This window comes from Neofelis nebulosa, chromosome 6 (assembly GCF_028018385.1).
Source record: "Neofelis nebulosa isolate mNeoNeb1 chromosome 6, mNeoNeb1.pri, whole genome shotgun sequence".
Classification (NCBI taxonomy): Eukaryota; Metazoa; Chordata; class Mammalia; order Carnivora; family Felidae; genus Neofelis; species Neofelis nebulosa.
In genome coordinates this window covers 101,468,168-101,491,403 of record NC_080787.1, presented here as the reverse complement: position 1 = coordinate 101,491,403, position 23,236 = coordinate 101,468,168, and the positions used below count along the sequence as shown (strand labels likewise).

The window sequence follows — 23,236 nt, the reverse complement described above, 5'->3', positions numbered from 1 at the left end:
GCCTGTCTATCACAGACATGGTTATACTCTGAATGTTAACAGACCACTCTTATCCAATTGTTGGGTACAAAGCTAAAAACAGAGTTTCTCAGGGCACCTGGAAACTGGCTCAGTCGGTTAAGCATTGACTTGATTTCAGCTCAGGCAATGAATGATCTTGCAGTTCATGAGCCTGAGCCCTGTGTAGGGCTCTGCGCTGACAGTGTGGAACCTGCTTAGAATTTTCTCTCTCTCTCTCTCTCTCTCTCTCTCTCTGCCCCTCCCCTGCTCATGCACTTGCCCATGCGTGCTCTCTCTCTAAATAAACTTAAAAAAAAAAAAAAGTTTCTCAAGATCTCCCAGTGAGTCCCAGCCACACCTGTGAAATGAAAAACTCTAATCCTTAGAAGCAAAGGAAATCTCTGTACCCTCAGCCCCCACTGCCCTACCCATGACGAAGCAGGTCTTTATAACAGTCACAAAGGCAGGCAGCAGCATCTTCTAAATGAAAAGGCCTGGACTGAGAAGACTACTTCCTGTCCACACTGCCTAACTAACCAGCTGGATGCGCTGAGCCTACCACCAAGTTCTAGGCCTCAGTTTTCTTTTTCTATCAAATGAGGCAGCTGACCTAGAATGAGCTGTAATGTACCCTCCAGTCTGAAAGCTGTAACAGGAGTCTCATAAAAAAACAATCATCCCAAGACTAAAAGAAAAGTTGTGTATTTTTTGAACCATAATATAATTTGTGAACATGGCATCCAAAATTCTGACAGAAACATCAGTCTCAATTCTCCATTCATAATTCTTGGCTCTTACAGTCTTTAAATAAGTACTTTTACTTTGTCTATCCATTACCTCTTTCTTTTCCTCTAATTTGAGTATTATCCCTCAAAAAAGAAAAGCACTAGGGTGCCTGGGTGGCTCAGTCTGTTGAGTTTTAGACTCTTGATGGTCAGGATGGCTCAGGTCAAGATCCCAGGGTCATGAGATCCAGCCCCACAACAGGCTTCACTCTGAGCATGAGCATGGAGCCTGCTTGGGATTCTTTCACCCCGTCCCTCTGCCCCTCTCCCCTGCTGCGGGCTCCCGCTCTAAAACAAAAACACACACAGAAATTAAATCCTATCAATGAGTTGCAGTCTTCACATTTAACTTTACACATCTGTGCCTGTTGTTGTCTGAATACCAATGCTTAAGAGTTTTTATTATGACACTGTACAGAACATGACATCCTTTGATTAAGAATAAATCTCTAGAAGGTGAAAAGTTTCCTTGGGAAAAAAAATTGCCACTTCATTTTACAATAGTTTCTTTCGAGGCAATGTCCTTTTGATTTTTCACAAAATTGCAAAGGATCACTTCAGCCTAATATTCAGTATGAAAGTTTTTTTACTCACAATTAGAAGGCTGTGTCTTAGAGTCCGCATTAGGCAACACTGTATAATCCAAAAGCCCCTTAAATTTCCCATAAGTGTCTAAACAGAGCACTGCTTTCCCAAATATTAGTCACAGAATCTGGTGCAGTAGAGCCAGCCACCCGGCTCTAGCAAGAGCCACCCCCTGCCTGATTCTTCCTCTTGCTCTTAAAGTTAATAGCAGTTAAAACTGAGTCTCTGCTGCCAGAGTGCAGGGGAGTGGGCCTGCAGGTCCTCACTGGAATCTGGAGAAGGATGGATGGCTGCACTCGAAGAACAAAAGCCTGCCTCACAGATGAGGCACTTTCCAAGACAGTCAGGAATGGCAGGGCTGAGAGAACGCTGGCGGCAGCGCTTGTGGAAGGCGCACGGTCCCTCTTAGTACTAAATGTCCCCAGCACTTGAAGAGGAAGTAAACAAGGATCCGGGTTATGCAGGCGTCTGTATGGCCCGGGGCAGCCAAGGCCTGGTCAGTCAAGACTCTCGACTCCCAGTCAGGGGGCACTTACGTCATGAAGATCCAAAATGTGGGCTGCGTGTGACCAAGAAAAATTACAAAGTCCAGTTTAAATACAGCCTGTATTTCTACCAATTAGATTTTTTTTTTTCAAAAACAATAATTTTCTGAAAAAGTTAAGTAAAGCTGGAACATGGAAAACAGCTACATGTGGAATGGTCCACAGGAATAGCACACAGCCACTTAGAAGCCGTCCATTTTTCTCAAGACACATTTGCATCAAACTACTCCAACTCTGCCAGACCAAAAACAGGTTTGACTTTCCTGTCTTAGAAAATAGCCTCAGGAATGTCAATTTTTAAATGTTCTACTGCAGAACCTACAACATTATGTTTACTTAATAAATGCTAAGGAACTAAGATACTATCATTACTTTCCATCAAAAACTGTTTAAATATTCCTTCAAGTTTTTCCATTTTCCAGTCCCACCAGAACAAACTGTGTTCGTTCTTTCTTTCTTGTTTTTTTTTTTTTTTTTTTTTTTTTTTTTTGCCTAGTTGCAGAAAATAATCCCAGCAGAGCCGAAAGCATCCTGCTGAGGTTTTGAGTGTGAGGGCAGGACCCAGTCAAGCTGTATTTTCTCTGTTTCTCCAACCTACTATATTCTGAGAGGCCCACACCATGGTTTCCCAGCTAGCAGGACATTGCATCTTGACTCACCACAAAGACAGTCTCAGTGTGTCTTGATATTCTAAGTTTCTTCTTATCCTGCATCTCTGGTGAGGGTGAGGAACTAAGGAATACACAGATAGAAAACAGAAGCAGTTCTGACCAGAAAGAGGAAGTTGTGCGTCTATACACATATATCTCATTTTGTATAACAAATATATTCTTGTAAAGTTGACTATAACTGAATTTCTACACTCTGATTCTTTAAAATGTAACAGCTCATTAAAGAAATGATTGTACAGCGACCTTACCTTATATCTTTTTGTTAAATCTTAATTTTTCATATAGTTTAGCTTAAAAAAGTAATACTGTTATATCCAGGTAATGGTCCATGCAAATGAATCAGCATACCACCAAAAGAATAAGCCCAAATGCAGAAAAGAAACATGAATTGAACTTTCAAAATATATTAAAGTATAGCTCAAAAGTAATTTACTCAAAAAACAACTCACACCCATCATCTCTACCTTTGTTGAATTTATCAAAACATGTTCTTAAATGAGGTCACAAGGAATGCAACTGGTTAGATCATCACAACAATTAGAGCTTTAACTATGTTAAGGTTGCCTTAAATAGTCTCCATTGTAAGATGGAACCCTACATTGAGGAGGCAGGTCCCTTCTTTTTACTGCATAGGAGGTCTGAGAAGGATGGCACCAGCAACAGGCTGCAGGGGCGGGAGAGGAAGCCCTTCTCCGGCGTGTGTCCTAGTTAACGTTACTAGTTTGGAAATACTGGTCTGAGTCATCTCAAAATGCAGGAATCCTTAATTTTTCTATAAAAGTATTTGTGTCCTATGACAGACTTAATGCAACACAGGTGGGCAAAAGTTCCAGGTTTCAGAACCAAATGCACCATTAGGCAAGTCGACTAAGCGCAGATAACCTCGGAGAGAAATTAAACATTTTGTCAAGGGTTTCTGATGACAATGCAAAAGCAGCAGAGTACATTGTACTTTAAACAATGCCTTGTCTGTTTGCAGGAACGTGGACTGGCCTAAAATGGAGGGGAGAAAAAACAAGGGCAGCACTGGGCCACAGCTTTCACTTCAAAGGCAAACTGAGGAATCGTGTGTGTGTGTGTGTGTGTGTGTGTGTGTGTACACATATACACACACATACACTGTATATACATGTTTCTATGAAGTAGCAAAATATACGCACCACAGGTGGGCACACAAATTTCCTAGTGCTGCCTGACACCCATTCCCACCAATCCCTACATCTAATGGCCCTCAATGGAACCACCTCACTCCACTCCCTTGAACAGTTTGGGGACCAATTCTGCCCAAGGAGAAGCTTCAGCCCTGAGTAACTATCCTAAGTGATAGAGACCTCTGACAGTAGTAGTAGCAGCAGCAGCAGCAGGAGGAGGAGGAGGAGGAGGAGGAGGAGGGAGGAGGAGGAGGGAGGAGGAGGAGGGAGGAGGAGGGAGGAGGAGGAGGGAGGAGGGAGGAGAAGGTGGGGTGGGCAGTCTGGGTCTGTATTTACTCTGCCCCTCAGAACCCCGGTGAGCTTGATCCACTGGGCACACCAGACCCCTGCCGAACCAATCAGGGGCCAGACCCAACTCTGAGCCTCAGCTTCCTCAGCAACTCAAAAAAAGATTTACCCTCAGGTTTACTGTGAGGATGGTGCTCAATAAATGTTGACTCCCTAGCCCCTTAATGACTCCCTAGCCCCTTCCCTGAGAACCAGTCTTGTCTCACACCTGAGTCCTGCTGGAGGCTAGACTATGCTAGTGCACTTGTGCTGAGCACCAACTACACATCAGCTCCCTGGCATTCCCCTCAACCCCAGCCCCTTCCGCTGAGTCTCTGCTATTTCTTCTTGGGACAGGCAATTCCTTATACTAAGACTTTTGCCTTCGACCCATCTCTCCTGATTCCTCAGTCTTCCCACCTGCCTTGGTTTTCTCCATGTGTAACTCTGAGAACTTTCCCAAAGAACTTCATCCATATTGCTTCATATGTAAGTCCCAGTTACTTCCGAAGTCTGGAGCCATACACACTCAACCAATCACCTAGTATGTCAAAAAAGAATTTACAAGGCTGGATAGAGAGAAATAAACCACTGAGGGACGAATGCTCAAATGGACTGGCTCATTACTCTAGAGAACCAAATTTCAAATATGAGAATGTCATCCATTAGATCAGTGTTCTGTTTAGTATGTCCTAAGAGAAAAAGCTTTTCAGTAACAGAAAAAGTCATGGTTCTTCTGTGAAACTGATCTGTTTTTATTAAAAGCAATTATAAATTTGGAAGCTGATCTTATATCCCTTTTTGCTTCAGCTGCTATGAAACTCGAGAGCAGAGTCTGTGGTCTGACTGTAGCACCTATCGAGCACTACACTGTCCTTTACCCTCAGGTTCATCCTTTTATACAGAATAAATTTTTGTAAGTTGCCACAGTGAAGGAGCATAAACAAACATCAATTTGAAATTAACATTTTTAGGGGAAGATGGTCTTTGCTTTTCCATAGGTTTGGGTCTATCCAGGAATGGCAGATCTGTGATGATTTTGAGAGGCAGTGAAAAAGCACAGAACCTGCTAAGAATGTGGTATGGGAACAAGGTAGAAGCAGAACTAGGCCTGTGCTCCTCACCTCTCCCCCATGCGCCTTGAAGGATGTGTCAGGACAGCAGCCAGAATGAAGGGCACAGATGCCTGGAGCAGCACACTCCATCACTCTATGGAAGCCAATTTTGGATGATACTGAATCCAAAGTGTATTTAAAGCGGTTTAGATATTCATTTGGCTAAAATCTTTGAGACTGTAGACTAATAGAATAATAATTATGATCACTTTTCCTAAGGTACCCTGAATAGCCTTAGAAGCACTCTAATGGGAGGTAAAAGGCATCTCTAAATTGTAGGAAAGCATGGGACACACCTTGCAGAGGCTCTCAGCTGTCTTGGGAAGATGAGCCCAGCCTCATTCTACTGAAGGGCTGAGGAAGTGCACAGGGGCCCCCTAGACAGCAAAGGAACTATGGACACTGCCAACTGAGCTCCAAACTCAACAGTCAGCATCTGTTCCCCAAGTCAAGGGGCCTGTGAGCCCCAACCAGCTTTGCAATCTTATCAGGCTTGGATTTAGGCACCTTCAGCAGAATTTAAATTCCAGGTGGGAAACCTCTGCTCCCCAGCTGGAAAATTAAGATGACAAAGATTCTTTGTGGCTTAGAGACTTTACAGTCAGCAAGGCTTGGTAGCAAAGCAAGAGCCAAAGCCATAGATTGTGAATTCAACTTTTCATTTCAAAACAGACAACTCTAGGACCAGCTCTAGAGCAGGCTACCATGTTTCAATTTCATGGCTAGGAAACAGAATAAGATTCCTGCCTTTTATCTCCATTAGAGTGCTTCTGAGGCTATTCAAGTCTCCTTAGGAAAAGCAATCATTATTATTATTCTATTAGTCCATAACCTCCTAAATTTTAGCCAAATGAAAATCTAAACCACTTTAAATACACATTGGACTCAGTATCATCCAAAATTGGCTCTGCATCCTAGTAAATGCAAGTTTCCAGATGGCAAGATTTTAGGTGAAATCATCAAAAGACTACATAAGTACCACATATTATTACGTGCCTTCCACTCATTAATTCACCCAACACTCTGCATGTTAGGGATGAGCCAAGTTATCTCCTTTACAAAAAGCAGACTCAGTATTCTTTCACAGTTACACAAACAAACAGCAAAGCCAAAGTGAAAGGAAGGACAACTCCCTCCCCTCCCTGTACCCTGCAATTTATCAGGCAGGGTCTGTGTTTTATCACTTTTCCTTGAGGGTTGCAAAAGTTCTGCAAGGAATTCTTTGATTACTGTAATACTTTTATCAACAAAAGAAAATGAACTCCAACAACATACTATACTGACAGAAATTTCACTATCAGAAGTGAAAACAGTGAAGGATGGGCAGAAATATGTGCCAGGACACATGGCTCAGCAAGACTTCCCTTCTTCCCAGGCAAGGTAGATTCTGGGCCCATAGAGGCCTTCCTTAATGCTGTCTCCCAAGAAATGCTGCACATTTCTATGTGTACATTCCTGTCATGTACCACACTATAAACTAACTCATCAAAGGCAATGCCTACTTCCACATCCATCTTGATCTTCAATACTTCAATACATTTGCTAAATGAAAGCAGAAGGATAAATCAGATGAATAAATAATCATGGCTATGGCCCAGGCAGCACACTCCTATGCCCTGTCCCCAAAGAAGTACATCATGAGGACCCTGGGGTTAGACCTAGACCCTGGCCCAGGCTATAAAAGCCAGCAACATTGCTACCAATACACTGTTGAAGGACCAGAACATCCAACCACTTTGTTATTAAAAAAAAAAAAAAAAAAAAATTGTGTTTACAGGAGTTTGACTCAGATAACTTGCCATATTGTTATTTCACCTGTAAAGGACATATACACCACAGCATTAGAAATCCCATCTGCCACAAACCTTTCAACTAGAAGTGGCATTTTTGCTCTCAGTGCCAAAGAAATGGCTCCTTCCAAAGACTACCAAATTTCTTCAATGCCATCAAAAGAGCTAAGCATATCAATCAGACTTTAATAGTTATAGAAAACTGTTTTGGGGACTTAATTCCCAATAAAAGACATCCAAGTCTACCAAACACATTTAAGGTATGGGCTGTCTAGCATCAAGACTGGCAGAACTGCAAATTTCTTTTGCAGCAAACTGCTGATAATTAAAACCATTGATCCAGCTAACTGTGCCCATTCCTCTGGCACAAAGTCACTTATTCTTGGAAACATTATATGCAATGTAATTCTTACCCCAAATTACAACCCTCTACAACTACAGAAAAAATTCAGGCCTCATCACTCTGGATTATAGGACTGCCACCAATCAATCATTCTTCAATGTCTGGAGATTTAGAAGACAACATTTGGCCACCTGAGAAAGTCTCTCACAGGTATATTTCCATAGAATGCCTCCACACTGGCCATGGTGAAATAAAAAGCTTTGTTCCTCCCTGGGGAATAATGTAGTGGTATTTGAAGTGAGGAACATGTCCAGGCAGGTACGGGCATGTTCACAAACCCCCATGAGGCAGCTGGGCAGGCCATCCTCCATAAAAGTGGTGGTGACTAGGGTGACCACTAGGCAGTTCAAAACTAAGAGTGGCCTCACTATGCACTTTTCAGCTAAGCTCCTTTACATCTCTCATCCTTAATCTCCTCATCCAGAAAATAAACGGGTAAACCAGATGACAACCAAGGCCCTTTAGTTCTGGAACTCAGAGGTTCCATCATCAATTTAGCATTAATTTGTTTCTCATATCAGTCCTTCCCCTGGAAAATCCCTCATGGAACAAGGCCCAGGTGAGATGGACAGGGGAATGTTAGGTATATAAAGTGGGACTGCCAGGAAGGGTGGTCTGGGTACTGAGAGTCGGGAGTGAGGCCAGTTACACCTAATGCAGGTAGTGAGTAACAATGGATGGACCTACTGCACTATTTTTTCTGGGTCAGATTTGGAAAGCTGAGTCCCTGATATACAGGAGAAACCAAACTTCAAGTCTGTCCTGAAAACGGTCTCCTCAAAAAACAAAGAACCTCACCCCTTACCCTCTTCTAGAAGAGGCACTCACATCTACATGACAAAAACCTAACTGAAAGGTATTAAATTAAATAGGGTAAATGCATTACCTTACAAACAGCTCCTTTATTTTCTTTCAGGTCTTTCAGGACATTTCTCTTTACATGCAGAATGAAAAATTTTCATTTAAAAAACCCCAACTTCTTTTAAAAATATTAATCAATGACTGAGAAAGAGATGTTTCTGAGTTCTTACAAGGTATAAAGGTCTCCATGCAACTTCTTGGATGAAGAGCTAGCTGTCTCCCGCTAGAACACAGAGCTGGGAATCTTGGACTTAGCACATGGCTTCACCTTCATGTACACTCACTACTTCTAGGGAAGTCACAAGCCTGCTGGGCCTGCTCCCTACATCTGGAAAACAAGATGTTTAGGATAGTCCCTATCTTTAATCCAGAAGAAGCTAGTAGGCACTTGCTTAAGCAGCTAGTAAATAAATGGCCTATACCAAACCCACAAAGAAGGCTGATTTCTCCTTTTTCCCATGGGGGTTAAAAGTGCAAGGAAAGTATTTTGTCTCTATAGGACATTGAAAACTCTGTTTGTATAATAAATATTCAAAAAATAGCCTCAATTCCTCTTAGGAAGCTTTTTCTTAGAGACAGCGCAGCCTATATTTTAAAGTATTGAGAAACTTTTATCTTTATCATTAATCTCAGAAAAAAATGGAAGCACTTTATTTTTCATGCAGATGAGAAATACCAGACAACCAAGTTCTTTCAACAAAGTCTTGGCAAGTCGCAGATCATTTTTCATGACAAGGTGACAGTGAGGAAAGGATGGCACATACAGTTTCCTTCTCTTCTCCTCTCTTTCTTTGGCCCCTCAAGCACCAGGGACCTTGTGAGATTGGGTTCACAGAAAGAATGCCTCTCCCACTTTGACAAAAGAAAAAATTATTCAGAATTCTAAACTCCCTGAAAGACACTATCAAAGCATAAAACATTATTACATTTTTACCATTCCAGAACCACAAATAACTTTGCTTTCCTTTTTCTTTCCAGAATAAGAACTGCTGTGGTTCACTTTTCTCCCCAAAGGAGTCTCAATGGTTCCATGGCAGAGACTAAAAGCAAATTGTTTACATTTTAATCAGAAAATGTGTTTATTAACGATATCATCTGAGAGTATGTATGTGCTGTTTGATAATGTTCTTTGAAGAAGTTACATAATAGCTAAATTGTCCTAAACCCAGCCATTGCTCCTAATATGTCATCACAATCCAGCTTCAGCCAAGGTATTTTTACTGGGCCATCACCCATGTTCCTAGATCCCTCTTTGCCAATCAAGTATTCACCCATGTCCTCTACAACTTATCCTCCTCCTGATGCTTCCATAATTCAACACCTTTTCACTTCAGTTCATCTTCTTAAACCAACACACACAATATCCTGGGCCTGAGTGTGAAAAAGATCCAAGAAAAGAATGAAAGCTAGACCTAAATGATCCACTGGCTTCCGAAGCCAGGCCACAAAGATGTAGCTATTCACCAAGTGGTGGAACACAACTGGGCTGCTTCCACTTGCCCAGGGGAGAGGGAGAGAAAAAAAGCAGTGGTCACAGGGAAGTTTAGATGCAGTTCAAGTCAGAGCATCTGTGTCTCACTTCTCAATTTGCAAAATATGACTTGGGTCGCCCTTCTTGGAATATCACTTGTATCTGCTTTGCAACCTGGAGAAAACAGGCAGTTTGCAGAGTCCCATCCCTAAGAATAATTACACTTCACAGGAGTGCAAATCTTTAAAAAATAATAATAATAAAATAAAAGCCTGTTGTGTTCAATATGAATGCTTGTCTACAACTTCACACTCAAGCCCGTTCTTTATGGGCTCTGAAAGAGTGACAGGCCAGGCAGAACACATCTGTCTTTTTTTTAAAAAAAAATTTTTTTTTTAGCGTTTATTTATTTTTGAGACAGAGAGAGACAAAGCATGAACAGGGGAGGGTCAGAGAGAGGGAGACACAGAATCTGAAACAGGCTCCAGGCTCTGAGCTGTCAGCACAGAGCCCGACGTGGGGCTCGAACTCATAGACCGCGAGATCATGACCTGGGCCGAAGTCGGCCGCTTAACCGACTGAGCCACCCAGGCGCCCCAGAACACATCTGTCTTAATTTTAACAGAAGATCATGCAAACTCCCCTCCTTTCTCTACTCTTAAACCCAAATGAGAGACGTGATAAGTATGGAACAGTCCAGTGAGGTCTCAGGCAGTATTATAAAATCAAAATCCCTAAAGTAGATAAATTATTGATTTCAGAGTTTAGTCAAAGCAGAGACATACTGACGCAGGTATCTCAACTCTATCACTTGCCAACTGTATGGCTTTAGCCAAGTCACTTAATATTCCTGTACCTCAGTTTCCTCATCTGTAAAGAGGAAGAGCTAATATGCATACTACTCTTAGCAGTATTTGGCACATAATATATGCCAAATAATAGTAGCTTTTAGTTACAGCCATGAAAATGATGGGTAAACCTTAAGGCTGAGACTGCATATATCTCTCATTTGCACCAAAGCAGGATGAAGATATAATGGTTTTTGCCCTTTTCGGAGAGAGGGGATAAGAGCTTTCCAGCATCATCAACTCTCCCCAGCTCAGCAGCATGCAGAAGTCAGGGAACAGAGGGACCTTCTCCTCAAAACCAAAGGCCTCCTCTACAGCCTCCTAGAAGGGATTTTGAAAGAGGGGTCAACCAGACAGATGTCCCTTGTTACCATCTTCAGATCTGGGCCACAGGAGCTAAGGACTCAGATCCCTCTCATCCTTGGGCTGGGAGCCAAGACTTCTAAGACTGCTGCCAGGCAGGCTTTTTCTTATGAGCCTGACTCTTCCTTAAGATACTTTACTCCTCTGCAAATGCATCCTTGATACCAGAGTTTTTTCAAGATACCCTTCTTTCCCCATGCCCAAAACATTCAAGCAGTGGCCCATCCTTTTGGAAAAACAAAATGGAAGTGAATGAAGACATTTACACATTTCATCTGTGAGCAGTGGCAGCTTTGGGAAGCATCCCACCAGCTGTCTCTGACTGACTTCTGATCTTAGAAGTCCCTAGTAATCTCCTGGAGTCCAACTTTAAATGCTGCTTACAGTGCTCATGGCACTTTTAGGACACTCCTCCAAACTCTGGCCCCAGACAGAAGTATCTGGATGTAGCTTTCTCCACCACTGCGTGAACATTCTGATGTCTCAACATCTGAACCTGCCTTCCTGATCATTCTCAAGAATCTTGGCGAATCTGAGAAAAGTAACTTGTCTGGCCTCCCCATTCCCAGGAAGAAACAGATCACCACGCCTCTGCAGCTCAGTACCCAAGCAAGCCCTGTTGCCTCTGACAGAGCTTCATGAAGGAAAAGGTATGCTACTAACAGCAGAAGAATTTGTAATCCAAACTAATCCTGTGTTGTTGTTTTTTTAATGTGTCAGATATAAGAGTATTTATGAATCTCAGGCAGCATTCTGAAGCAGCTGCTAAGAGGTCCTGAAATGAACCTCCAAGTCTGGCCAACCCACTCTTCTTTGCACTATTTATATTCCTAAAGCCATCAGCTATGTTTGATATGGATGATCATGAGGCCCAGCTTAATGGACTACAGAATCCAATGATACTGACAGCACAAGTAACTTGTTTTGATCTTTACCTGGCTTCACCTTGTGGGAGGCTGTGCACCTTTTTAGGACCCTGAGCCAAGATGGACGCCATCTCCTCACCACCACGGCGTCTCCTCTGACCTCATCATGAAAGCTGCATCACTTTCCCCTTCGCGTCACTCACCCTCCACACTGATTACACCCAGCACATTTTAATCTTATCTTTCTCCCACATGTCCCACGTCTGTCGGTGGATGAGTCACTACAACTACTCCCCTGTCTGATGCTAGTCTTAAATCTAAGAACATTCCCAAAAGACCAAAACAAACAAGGGAAAAAAGATCACAAAACAATAAGAATCCAACCTAAACACAAGTCCTTTGAACACAATATATGCCCCAGAATGAACATCTGGCATCCTCTGTGCACCTGAGCAGATCCTTCATTAAGGTTATCCAGGAGGGAGGTTGGTGCCCTTGCCCTCACAGGAAGCTACACGGCAACGAGGATTTGTGGCAAGTCTAGAACACTCAAGGGGCTAGGGTCTTCATTCCATTTCAACAGATACCACCATGAGATGGCTGTTCATCTTTTCCCACTCTTGTCAGGATTCTGAAGCCAAGGTGGTATGAGAATTTTTATTTTTGACTCCCAATCTGTTACCAGAGGAATTCCAGTCTTAGCAAATGACTTAAGCAGTTCGTAAATTTCAGCTTGCAGAATTACCTGGAGGCCTTATTATAACATTGAATGCTGGGTCCAGAGATTCTGATTCAATCAATGTCTGTGGTGGGCCCAAGAACCTGCATTTCCAAGTTCCTAGGTGATGCTGATGCTGCTGATCTGGAGGCCACACTTTGAGAACCACTAGCTTAATGTCAGAATATGGCAGGTCTCATTAGTGTATCAGGTTGGGTTGCACAAAAGAAAGACGGTACATTTAAGTGTCTCAGTGTTCAAGTCTCATGCAATGACCTGAAATAGCACCATCTCTTTTTGCAAATTCCTGAAAACTTTAAAATAGGTTAACCAGGGTCCACTGGAAACTAGAAAAACAGGTGGGAGTTGGAAACATTAAAGAAACTACATTCATTTATATGAAAGAGAGGACGAAATCCTAGCTAAGCACAGTTTGTTAAATAATGATGCCCTTGTCTTAGAAACCAACTGTTCTCTTTGAGCCCAACTAGACAGCACTCCCTTTTATATGGAGCTTCCAGGGAGCAAACTCTACTTGGTAATCTTCCCACGGAGGAGAAGGTAGAAATAGGTCTAGAAGTCAATTCTAAAATAGTTGATAACTCATTTCTCTAAGACAGCCGTTCTCAGCCCTAACTGTATACTGTAGCCTCCTGAGAGCCTTTAAAAATATGGATGCCTAGGCCCCATATCTAGAGATTCTAACCTAATTATTTTAGGATGGGACCTAGACACAGGTGTTTTTCAAAGATCCCCAGGTGATTCGCAAATGCAGCTGAGGTTGAAAATCACTGATGTAGGAGAAAGATCACAGAGAGATAGTAGGTGAATGGGAAAAAGAAGGGCAGTGAGTCCCCTTTACATAATATCTTAATGACATAAAAGGAAAGAAAAAAAATGGGAGAAGAGCTGGGGGTGACTGCAGCAGGTAAAACTGAGGCTCTTAGATTCCGAGACTGATATAAAAATCAACCCAGCATTGTTGGCTGTTCGAGGTTCAAAAATCAGAAATGGCTATATGATCAAGGAACTGCCCACATTTGTCAAAGACTTATAACAGTCCAGACGATATTTCAAGAAACCTTTTAACCAAATGTACTATTTTTTCTCAGAAGAGTTAATAACTAGAGACTTAAGGCAAACAGCCTTAACTTCTCACAAACAAATCATCTAAAGATTCAACTTTGAAATCATGTGCCAAAAAACTTACCCCTGAAGAAAATTATAAATATACATATATACCTTTTTTTAATGTTTATTTTTGAGAGAGTGAGAGAAAGAGTGCAAGTGGGGGAGGGGCAGAGAGAGGGAGACACAGAATCCAAAACAGGCTCCAGACTTCCAGCTATCAACACAGAGCCTGACGCAGAGCTTGAACCCACAAACTGTGAGACCATGACCTGAGCCGAAGACAGACTCCCAACCGACTGAGCCACCCAGGCGCCCCTAAATATTATTTTTTTAATGTTTATTTATTTTCGGAAGGGGGGGGCCCGCATGCATGGGGGAGGTGCAGAGAGAGAGGGAGAGAGAGAATCCCAAGCAGGTGCCACACACACCACGGAGTCCCACCTGGACTTGAGCCAAGATCAAGAGTTGGATGCTCAACCGAATGAGCCACTCGGGAGCCCCCACCCCTGAAAACAATTTTTAAAAAATTTTAAAGGGGAGGCAAGAGGAAGGAGATTGAAGGAGTAACTCTCAGAGCACTTGGTAAGTGAAATTATCTTCCTAGTAACCACACTGACAAATGAGTTTTCAAAGTTGTAAAATCATGTGGTTCAGATGATAAAACCAAGTTATTTTCTTCTCTCCCTTCTTGACTAGCACTAGATGCATGAGGTAACAAGCTGGGAAAAAAAAGTTTGAATGCTTTACGATCCTATTTAAGGCATAATTATGAAGCAAAACAGTAAAACAGAGTTGGTGCTCAATGGACAGAGCAGGGAATCTCAAAGCAGGTGATACAGACAGAAGTTGGGTGAAAATTTTCTCTGCTCATACCAATAGGTCAAACACTGGGAGCCCAGATAGAAAAATTCAGATGTATTTCCACCGTGTTAACATTTAAAAACCAATTCATCAATTTAAAGTTTTTGATCTGATTAGAAAACTAAGATGTGGATAAATCAGCATCTTGAAAATGAGAACTATAATTTGATTAAAAACATCCATTTGTTAAGTAATTATTTCAAAATCAATTTAGAAGACATAGTTTTCACTAATACAACTTTTCTAATTTAACACATGCTACTTCACTTATTCAGTACTTATTACCCACAAATTAACTCAAAGCATTCCCTGATTTCATAAGACCATCAGAATAAACCCTTTCCCTCCTCCCAAAGAACACCTACTAATTGATACCTATGATCAAAGTACCGAATTTTACCTTAACAATGAACGTGAAAGTTGAATGTGGTAAAGCCAAAAGTATGGCCCAGAACACATAGCCTTTCAGCCTGAAATAAGGATCTTTCTTGGAAAGGGAGAAGACTAATAGGACTGCTTTAGATATTTCAGTTCAGCAGAGGACATGCATCTATCTAGTCAAACAGAAGGCTGTAAGCTTACCTTTATTGGACAGGGTTGGCAATAGAAGGCCTGATCTAGGCCACTAATTTCAAAAAATTGTATACTAGCTCACCTAGGAAGTTATCTATGAGGACCTTCAGAATCTAAGTGTGCCAAAGCAAGCACACTCACCCTGGAACCAGCTCGAAGAAAGCCTTAAATTAATCAGGCCCATAATTTTCATAAACCCATTCTAGGCTTCTCAGGATTACACAAACAGTACACCTGACCTAACTGCTCATTATTCTTCTAAACAAATTCAGAAGAATGTTTGGGTTCAGAGTTTCAATGTTTACTTTAAAAAAAAAAGTATCCTGCTGAAAATTTAGTCTGTGGGTCACTGTTTATTTGCACAATGGGTATATGCATACATGGCAAATTAATGCTGTTAATGAGACTGTACTGAAAACTAGTAAATAAAGATACATCCCTTCTCATTCTACCAACTGGGCGGTAAATATATATATATTTACAAAGATGCACATGTATAAAGGGTGAGAGGGTGAGTTTAACAACAAATCCTTGACATGGAAATAAATGCTGGCAGGAAGCCCCAGGACAGCTATCCTAACTAATAAGGTAAAAACCCTAGAAGATCTACAGCAACACTGAATTTTAAATTAGGTAAAAAATTTTTAAAGAATTTACCAGCAAGATAAGTTCTAATGGAGACATTCAGAGAAAGAGTTTTACTTTATAAAACCATTATAGTATTATAAAAAAATTTAAATGCATCAAGCTTTTAAAAATACTGAGTAAAAAAAAAAAAATCAAGTAAAATTAAAACTTAAAAAAGAGGAATGTGAGCAGGAAGGGTTAAACATCACTCAGCTGAGCTTAATATGAAATATGAAACTGAAGCAATTATCTAGATAATTTATGATGAAAGGAATATTTCAAAAATCAATTATTTGGACACTTCAGGAAAAAAGCAGTTTTGAAATTTGAATTATATGAATTAATGACTCAGCTGTCCACTTGATCTTTCTAAAGTAGTACGAATTTTCAAGGAGACATCTAACAAGCTCTACTGGATATAATTTCATGCCCACCTTAAACTTCAGGTTGATAACCCAAGTTGTACCTTTAAAAGTCCACTGTGGCCACTGCCACCTTCTACTGCAACTGCCTCCAGCCCCGTCACCCTCCCCAGCACCCTCTATATTCAGTTATCAGGCAGAACCGTTCTGCCGGCTCCACATTTATCATAGTGTTTCAGTCTATCTTCTGGACACTATCCAGGCACTACTCACCTATCTTTACTATGAAACTGAGAGTTCTGAAGTTTTTTCAAACACACGTAGGATTAGTGTTCTGCTAGCCACATTTTATCTTAGGGCACATGAGTACTGCATTCCCCTGGCCAATTAAAACCATCATTTTAGGTCCTACCCATACATATTTTTACCTTGAAGATAAAAGCAATAAGCTCTTCAGTAGAGATAAACACTTTAACCTGGCCAGCAACTTGCATTATGCAACGTTTTCAGTCTCTGTCTTGGCAACCTGCCTTTAAACCCAACAGTACCTGCATAGCAAAGAGTCAAACACCTCACAAGGTATTTTAATACTTTTAGTTATGAGATCTGATTCAGCAGCCAAACTGCTGCCAGGAGCTTCTTATAAATTTTGTTCCCCTGCAATCTGTTTTTCTTGGTGGTCTCGTCTCCCTCAATCTACTTTAGATGCTTTAGGTAAAGTCTACAACATAATAGAAGCACAGACACCCTGTTCTCCCAAGGCAGAAATGTGCCAGAGATAATAGTCCAACCCAAAGGATTTCTATACACAACGTATGAGTCTATTAGTTCTAAATAGTACACTTTGTATATGAGGCAGAGTAAACCATGCTCCTGCAAAGCAGTGACCGATCAGAAATGAGAATCCACACACCTGCAGGTTTTTGACAGAATTCTCAAGCCACTTCTTCTATTCTCCCACTTAAAGCCAAGGCACTGACTCAATTTTTAAGTTATTAGCTCATGCTAATAAAATCAAGGAAAGGAGCCTACATCATGGGTCCAAGTCCACTCCCCTAGCAGCACACAGAGGGGTTACCCCAGTCAGCCACAACCTGGAAGACAAGCCTTCAAGACAGTATTCCGGTGGATTAATATGAGGATTAGCGGTAACATATGTAAAGATGTGGCACACAGCAGCAACCTTTAAAATGGAAGCTATTTTCTAAAAGTACAAACTTCCAGTTATAAGTCATGGGGATGTAATGTACAGCATGGTGACTACAGTTAATAACTGTATCGCATATTTGAAGGTTTCTAGGAGAGTAAATCTTAAAAGTTCTCATCACAAGAAAAAAAGTCTGTAACTATGAATGGTGACGGAGGTTAACTAGACTTTTTGTGGTGAGCATTCTGCAATATATACAAATACTGACTTGCTACATTATACACCTGAAGTTAATGTTGTATGTCAAATTTACCTAAATTAAAACACACACACACACACACACACACACACAAACTCAACTCTCCCTGCCAAATGAATAATATAAATAAGTGAAATGGCAGCTATTTTATTTTACTGTTGTATACCCCCCACCCAACCCAAAGTCCCACTGGCACTCAGGAGACAGTAGAGCACAATAGAAAAGGCAAAAAAAAGTTCCAGAGTCCAAGAAACCTGGGGTCTGATCGATCTCAAGTTCCTTGTACCATTTCCTCATCTTTAAATTGGGATTTACATTTAAATGCCTATCTTGTAGGATCAACATTAGATGTAAAAACCTAGCTGAGCATTTGGTGCTTAGTGCTCAATAAATCCTAGCTACTATTATTATAATTAGTATAATACCTAGGTCTGAGAATGTGGTTGTGAAGATGCCTTTTTGTTGTAAGAATCAAACTGTCTCTCCGGGCTCTCCTTCCCAAAAATATCATTTTGAAATAGAATATTAAACTGTGCAATTCTCACTCTTAAATACTTCAGAACTGTTTCTACTTCTATGACGACAACCACTCTATGTTCTATTCTTCATCAGGATGACTGGTTTTTGGGACATAAATATACACAAAGGCGACAAGAGCCTGAAGGCTCAGGTATGAGAAACTTTGAAAGTCCCTGAACCAAGCACAGGAGGAGCTGAGGGGACTCCAGAGATTCTGGATTAGCCTTAGTACCATAATCAAGGACAATGGACCTGACTGGGTTCTACCTTCTCAAGCCCTGAGAGGAAAGAAAGGATCCTTCCACTGAGAACCCAAGGCTCCTTTCTTTCTCTCCTCAAGGAGGGACGATTCTAGACCAAAGCTCTCAGCCAGAATTCCTGGGCTTCAGAGAAACCTCAAGCCCACACTCCACACGTGCAGCCATTCCATGAGCTTCAAGAAATAAATTCAGTAAGGGGGACAGGGGAGGGGGTATGAGCGGGAACCCAGGACTTATTAGAAATGGGAAGGAGGAACAAGTTCTAGTAGTTCTAACTGGAAAATCAGGTAAATTCATGCCTCCCTTCTGTCTCCCACAGCAGAATGAAGAAATTTAAATTATAAGTGGCCTGTAAATGATTAACATTTTAATTTTAATCTAATTTAAAATGGGGAGGGGCAGAATGGATGACAGTGGTCAAAAGGCACAAACTTCCAGGTATAAAATCAGAGTAAATCTTAAAAGTTCTAATTACAAGAAAAAAAAGAAATTTGCAACTGTGAGCACCAATGGGTGTTAATTCAAGTAGGCTTATTGTGGTGAACGTTTTGTGACAGACACCAAAGTTGAATCAGTATGTTGTACAGCTGAAACCAATGCTATATGGCAAATAATCTCAGTAATAAAATAAACAGAACTTTGTACTCTTCTCCTCTATCTGCAACCCTGCCTGTCCCTCTCTTCCATCTCCAAGCTCTCGTGTTTGTTTCCCAAGACTACCATAACAAATCACCAAATTCGGGGTCTTCAAACAACAAGAATCTATTCTCTCACAGTGCTGGAGGCTAGAAGTCCAAGGATTCAGCAGGGCCATGCTCCCGCTGAAGATGCCAGGGTGGGGACTGTCCCTGGCCTCTTCCTAGCTTCAGGTGGCTCCCAGCAACGCCTGCTGCGCTTGGCTACTAACCACATCACCCCTTAAAAGACCCTATTTTTAAATAAGGTCACATTCTGAGGTTCCAAGTGGACATGAATTTGGGGGGAATACCATTCAACCCACTACAACTCCCAAATTAAAGTAAACCACCACCACCAAAGTATGGGGCAAAGGGGAAGGAGATGACAAAATCACAGCATTACAGAAATATCAAAAAAAAATAATTCAAAGTTATAATCGCCAGTGGACTATTACTTCCAAACTGAATTAGAAATAATGTAGCTTTTGCCTTTCTCTCACCTGTGGGAAACTGTGAAGTCTTGGAAAATATCAGAAGTCCCAATCAAAATAGCACTAAAACACAGCACATTCCACTAGCCCAGACACTTGAATACTCTGAAAATTTTGGTATTACGTATAAACACTCACATGTATTATCAGAAGTGAAACAACAAAAAAATATGAAAGACAGGGAAGGATATTTTTCAGTTAGAAGTGCTTTCATTTAACTATTCGGGGATGGAAAGTGGATCATGGGTCTCAGAAAACCAAGGTTTCCTTTCAAAAAAAAAGTTACCTTAGTGGTCAGCAGCTGTTATTAGCATATGAGCTAAAAGTAAATCAAAGTTCATCAATACCAATAAATGGAATTTTCAAAGAAAAAAAAATTTTTAATAAAAATAAATTTTTAAAAAGTTACCTTAGGTTTTTAACAGCCCCTCCACAAATTATCCGGTTTTTTTTTTTTTTTTAATGTTTTATTTATTTTTGAGACAGAGAGAGCCAGAGCACGAGCAGGGGAGGGGCAGAGAGAGGGAGACACAGAATCCGAAACAGGCTCCAGGCTCTGAGCTGTCAGCACAGAGCCCAACGCGGGGCCGGAACTCACAAACCGCGAGATCATGACCTGAGCCAAAGTCAGCCGTTTAACCAACTGAGCCAACCAGGCACCCCTCAAATTATCTGTTTCTGATGACATAAACCTACATGGAAGCACTATATATCACAGTCCTTTTTATTTTAATCAAGGTATTATTTCGGCTTTATGGGGAAAAAAACACTTGAGATGAGCTTTAAGACCTGGGTACTCCCTCTGCTGGCTCTGAATTTAAAGTAAATTCTCAATGGCTTCAGGAGCCAAATTATTAATTTCACTAGACATCTAAAACACAATGAAAAATATGATGTGGATTCTCCCCCAACACACACACACAAAAATAAGAAATTCCAAACACCTACTTAAAACTGCCAAAGGCATCTCTGTTGGATTTATTGTAAGTTTACTCCAGAGGAAAGCTAATGCATTTCACTTGTTTGTAGCAGGAGTCACTTCCTGCATCAGCTTTGCCCCCTACAAGCGTGCCACAAGCTTTCCTTGCTCTGTGTGCGCCTCTCCACTGCAGGACGAGGATACATCTGACACCCAGGCATGGTGAGCCCCTAGAAGAGAACCTGGCTTCTTCATCACAAGCAATTACTAGAGTAGCAAATTACTGAAAGGACCACGGCCCATAAGGGAACCTAGTCCATTTCATTTTATAATGTTATCCCATAATAGAAAAAAAAAAAAAAAAAAAAAAAAAAGCTTGAGCCTGAGTGGAAACTGAAAGACACACTGTCTACAAAAGCCCAGCTTGAAACATACACCAATCACACACTTGTGTTTTATCAGGAAGGAAGGATACATCACAATACTCTATGGATGCTTGCTACTGTGCTTCTTTTTCCAACTGGGGAAATTGTGATACTGAGAAAGAAATGTTGTTCAGTCAGGAATAAAATGGTTAAAGGCACTGAGTCTGTCAGGGTAGGGATGCCATCAGAATTGGGCTCTTGTATCATAATCACAGCCTAACCACACATTTCAAAAACATGAACTCGGAAGAGCTCCAGACTACCCCTTAAAAGATCCATCTCAAACAGTGCTTGCTGTCTCTTCCTCCTTCATACACGACTTCTATTTCCCAATCCATGGATATAAAACTTCAGGTCTATCTGGGACTTCTGCCTCCAAATGCAGAACATTATGGACAACTTACACAACAGCTTTGCTCCCGTAAGAAGTGGGTAAATGAATTTTAGGCTGAACAATCCCATGGTGACTTTCTCTAGATGGTGCATATTGATGCTGCATCGGTGGGGCATACACACAGAAAACAGACTTGATTTCAACTTTTTTCTCTAAATGACGTCATTCCAAGATCAGGTTCCCCTCAGTTTCTGTGATGGGTAGTAACTGGCACTAATGAAGTTTTCAGGGACTTCTACACGAGGAAATAAGACACTAACAAGAAATGCCTTAGATAGCAGAGTACCCTTTCATAACTACACCATACCCTAGCAACATCAATGCTAGGAGGTCTCAGACTTCATAGCTAGAAGTATCCAAAAGACTCCACATGTGGTATCGCCTCACTCTCGAATCACATCATCTCTTTCAGTGTCAAGAGTCCCAGAACAAGGCTATCTTCATGGGCTGTGGACATAATGATCCAAAAAGCAGCTCCAAGGATCAGATATGTTATTGTCTGGCAGACACATTCTGTGCTTTGGAGGCTCTTACACTGTCCTTGGGAATCAAGAGGAGTCAGAGAAAAATGACAAAGCAAGTAGGTGGGAGTCAGGGGTGGGCACAGTAGGGTGGAGTAGGGTTAAAACAGAGGGCTTTTAGGTTAGCTAAAAGCACTGATGGAGATTGCTAAAAGAGCAACACAGTTACTTTAGCACAACCAGCCTAAAGGAAGGGGGAGGGGAATCAGAGGCAAGCAAATGAAGTAAGAGTTTGCAGAAATGGAAGCAATGACATGAACAGCTGTGAAACCACAATGGTTAACAGCAGACATTACAGAACGGTGGTTCCCAGGGGCTCACGTGGACACACTCTTAGCTCCATCTCTGCTAGCTGTAGGATCCTGAACAGTCACTCACATGCTCTTGTCCTGCTCATCACCTGTAAAATGAAGTAGTTAGATGATCTTTAAAACCTCTTTTAGTTCTAAATTTGAGGCGAGAAGCAATGTGGATGAGTCAGCTGTATCAAGGCTCCACCTCCACTCCAGAGGGAGGCCAGTCCTCTACCAGGCCCCATACGACAGAACTGGAGATCCTAGATCAGGCCAGGACCACAGGTGTGCCCTAATCTGGGCAGACCTGGAAAAAACCCAGCTTCTCCCAAACAGACCCAAACTATAGGAGCCATGCCACAGTGGCCTTGCGTCTCCAAAGCAAGCTGGAAAAAAATGATCGGCAGAGAATTAAAGACCAGCTCCAAGCCAGAGTTCAACACCAACTTTCCAATTTGCCAGTAACATCTCTGCAGAGAGCTGAAGTACTGATGAAAGCAGAAGTACAGATGTGAAAAAAGGCAAAGTGAATGAACAACAATGACAAGTTCATAGAACACAGATTTGCACGTTTATTTTTTGTCTTCCTCCAATAGAACATGAATCCTGTGAACTGGAACCTTATGTGACTTGTGCTCCTACTATATCCCTTAGGCCCAGGAGAAAGCCCTGTGAACGGTATGCCTTTGATTGTTTGTTGCATGAATAAAATGGCATGTGATGAAAATGGTAAAAAGGTTTTCTCTCTCTGATCTTCGGTCACTTACTGTATGCCAGCTATAACGTCCACGGACACTAACTTACCTATATATGTGTCATTCCCAACTCCTTCTATAGCAGCAAAAGGCCAGAGTGGCTCTTCAGGCTCTTCAATTTGTGATACAGGAAAAGGTAAGGAGAAAAATGACTCAAGAGAGGATCAAGTCTGTTCCCTCCAGGCAAGACGAGTAAGGTATGAAAACAAAATAAATTCCATATTCTCTCCAGCCTGGGAATCTGATCTGATAAGCAGTGGGTCAGCAGGGTGCCCTGCCAGAATGTACAGACCTAAACAGTCTTATCTTTGCATATTTATGAAGATCTCTGGATGGATGGTATCTGCTAAACTTTTCCCAGACCAAATAAATGACTTTTTACTGGGACAAGGACTCTTCATTAATTTCCTAAATAAAAATATCTTGCAGGTTTTAAGTAAGAATCACACGTATTAAAAAGTTGAACTACAAGATGTTCTTCTATGGTGTCATTCTCTTAAAATAGAACCCTCCTAAAATCTCC

At 41.4% G+C, this 23,236-nt stretch overlaps 1 protein-coding gene across 4 annotated transcripts in view; it reads right to left on the bottom strand.

Moving 5' to 3' along the window:
* Window positions 1-23,236, bottom strand: part of FOXO3 (forkhead box O3) — a 126,758-nt gene that overhangs the window by 96,799 nt on the left and 6,723 nt on the right. Inside the window, exon 1 of one of the 4 annotated variants that reach the window (XM_058734890.1) lies at window positions 11,851-13,199. The exons of the other annotated variants lie outside the window; for them this stretch is intronic. The gene's annotated coding sequence lies outside the window, so the exon portion shown is untranslated. Of the gene's footprint in view, window positions 1-11,850; window positions 13,200-23,236 lie in introns of those variants that run through there. 4 annotated transcript variants of the gene reach the window in all.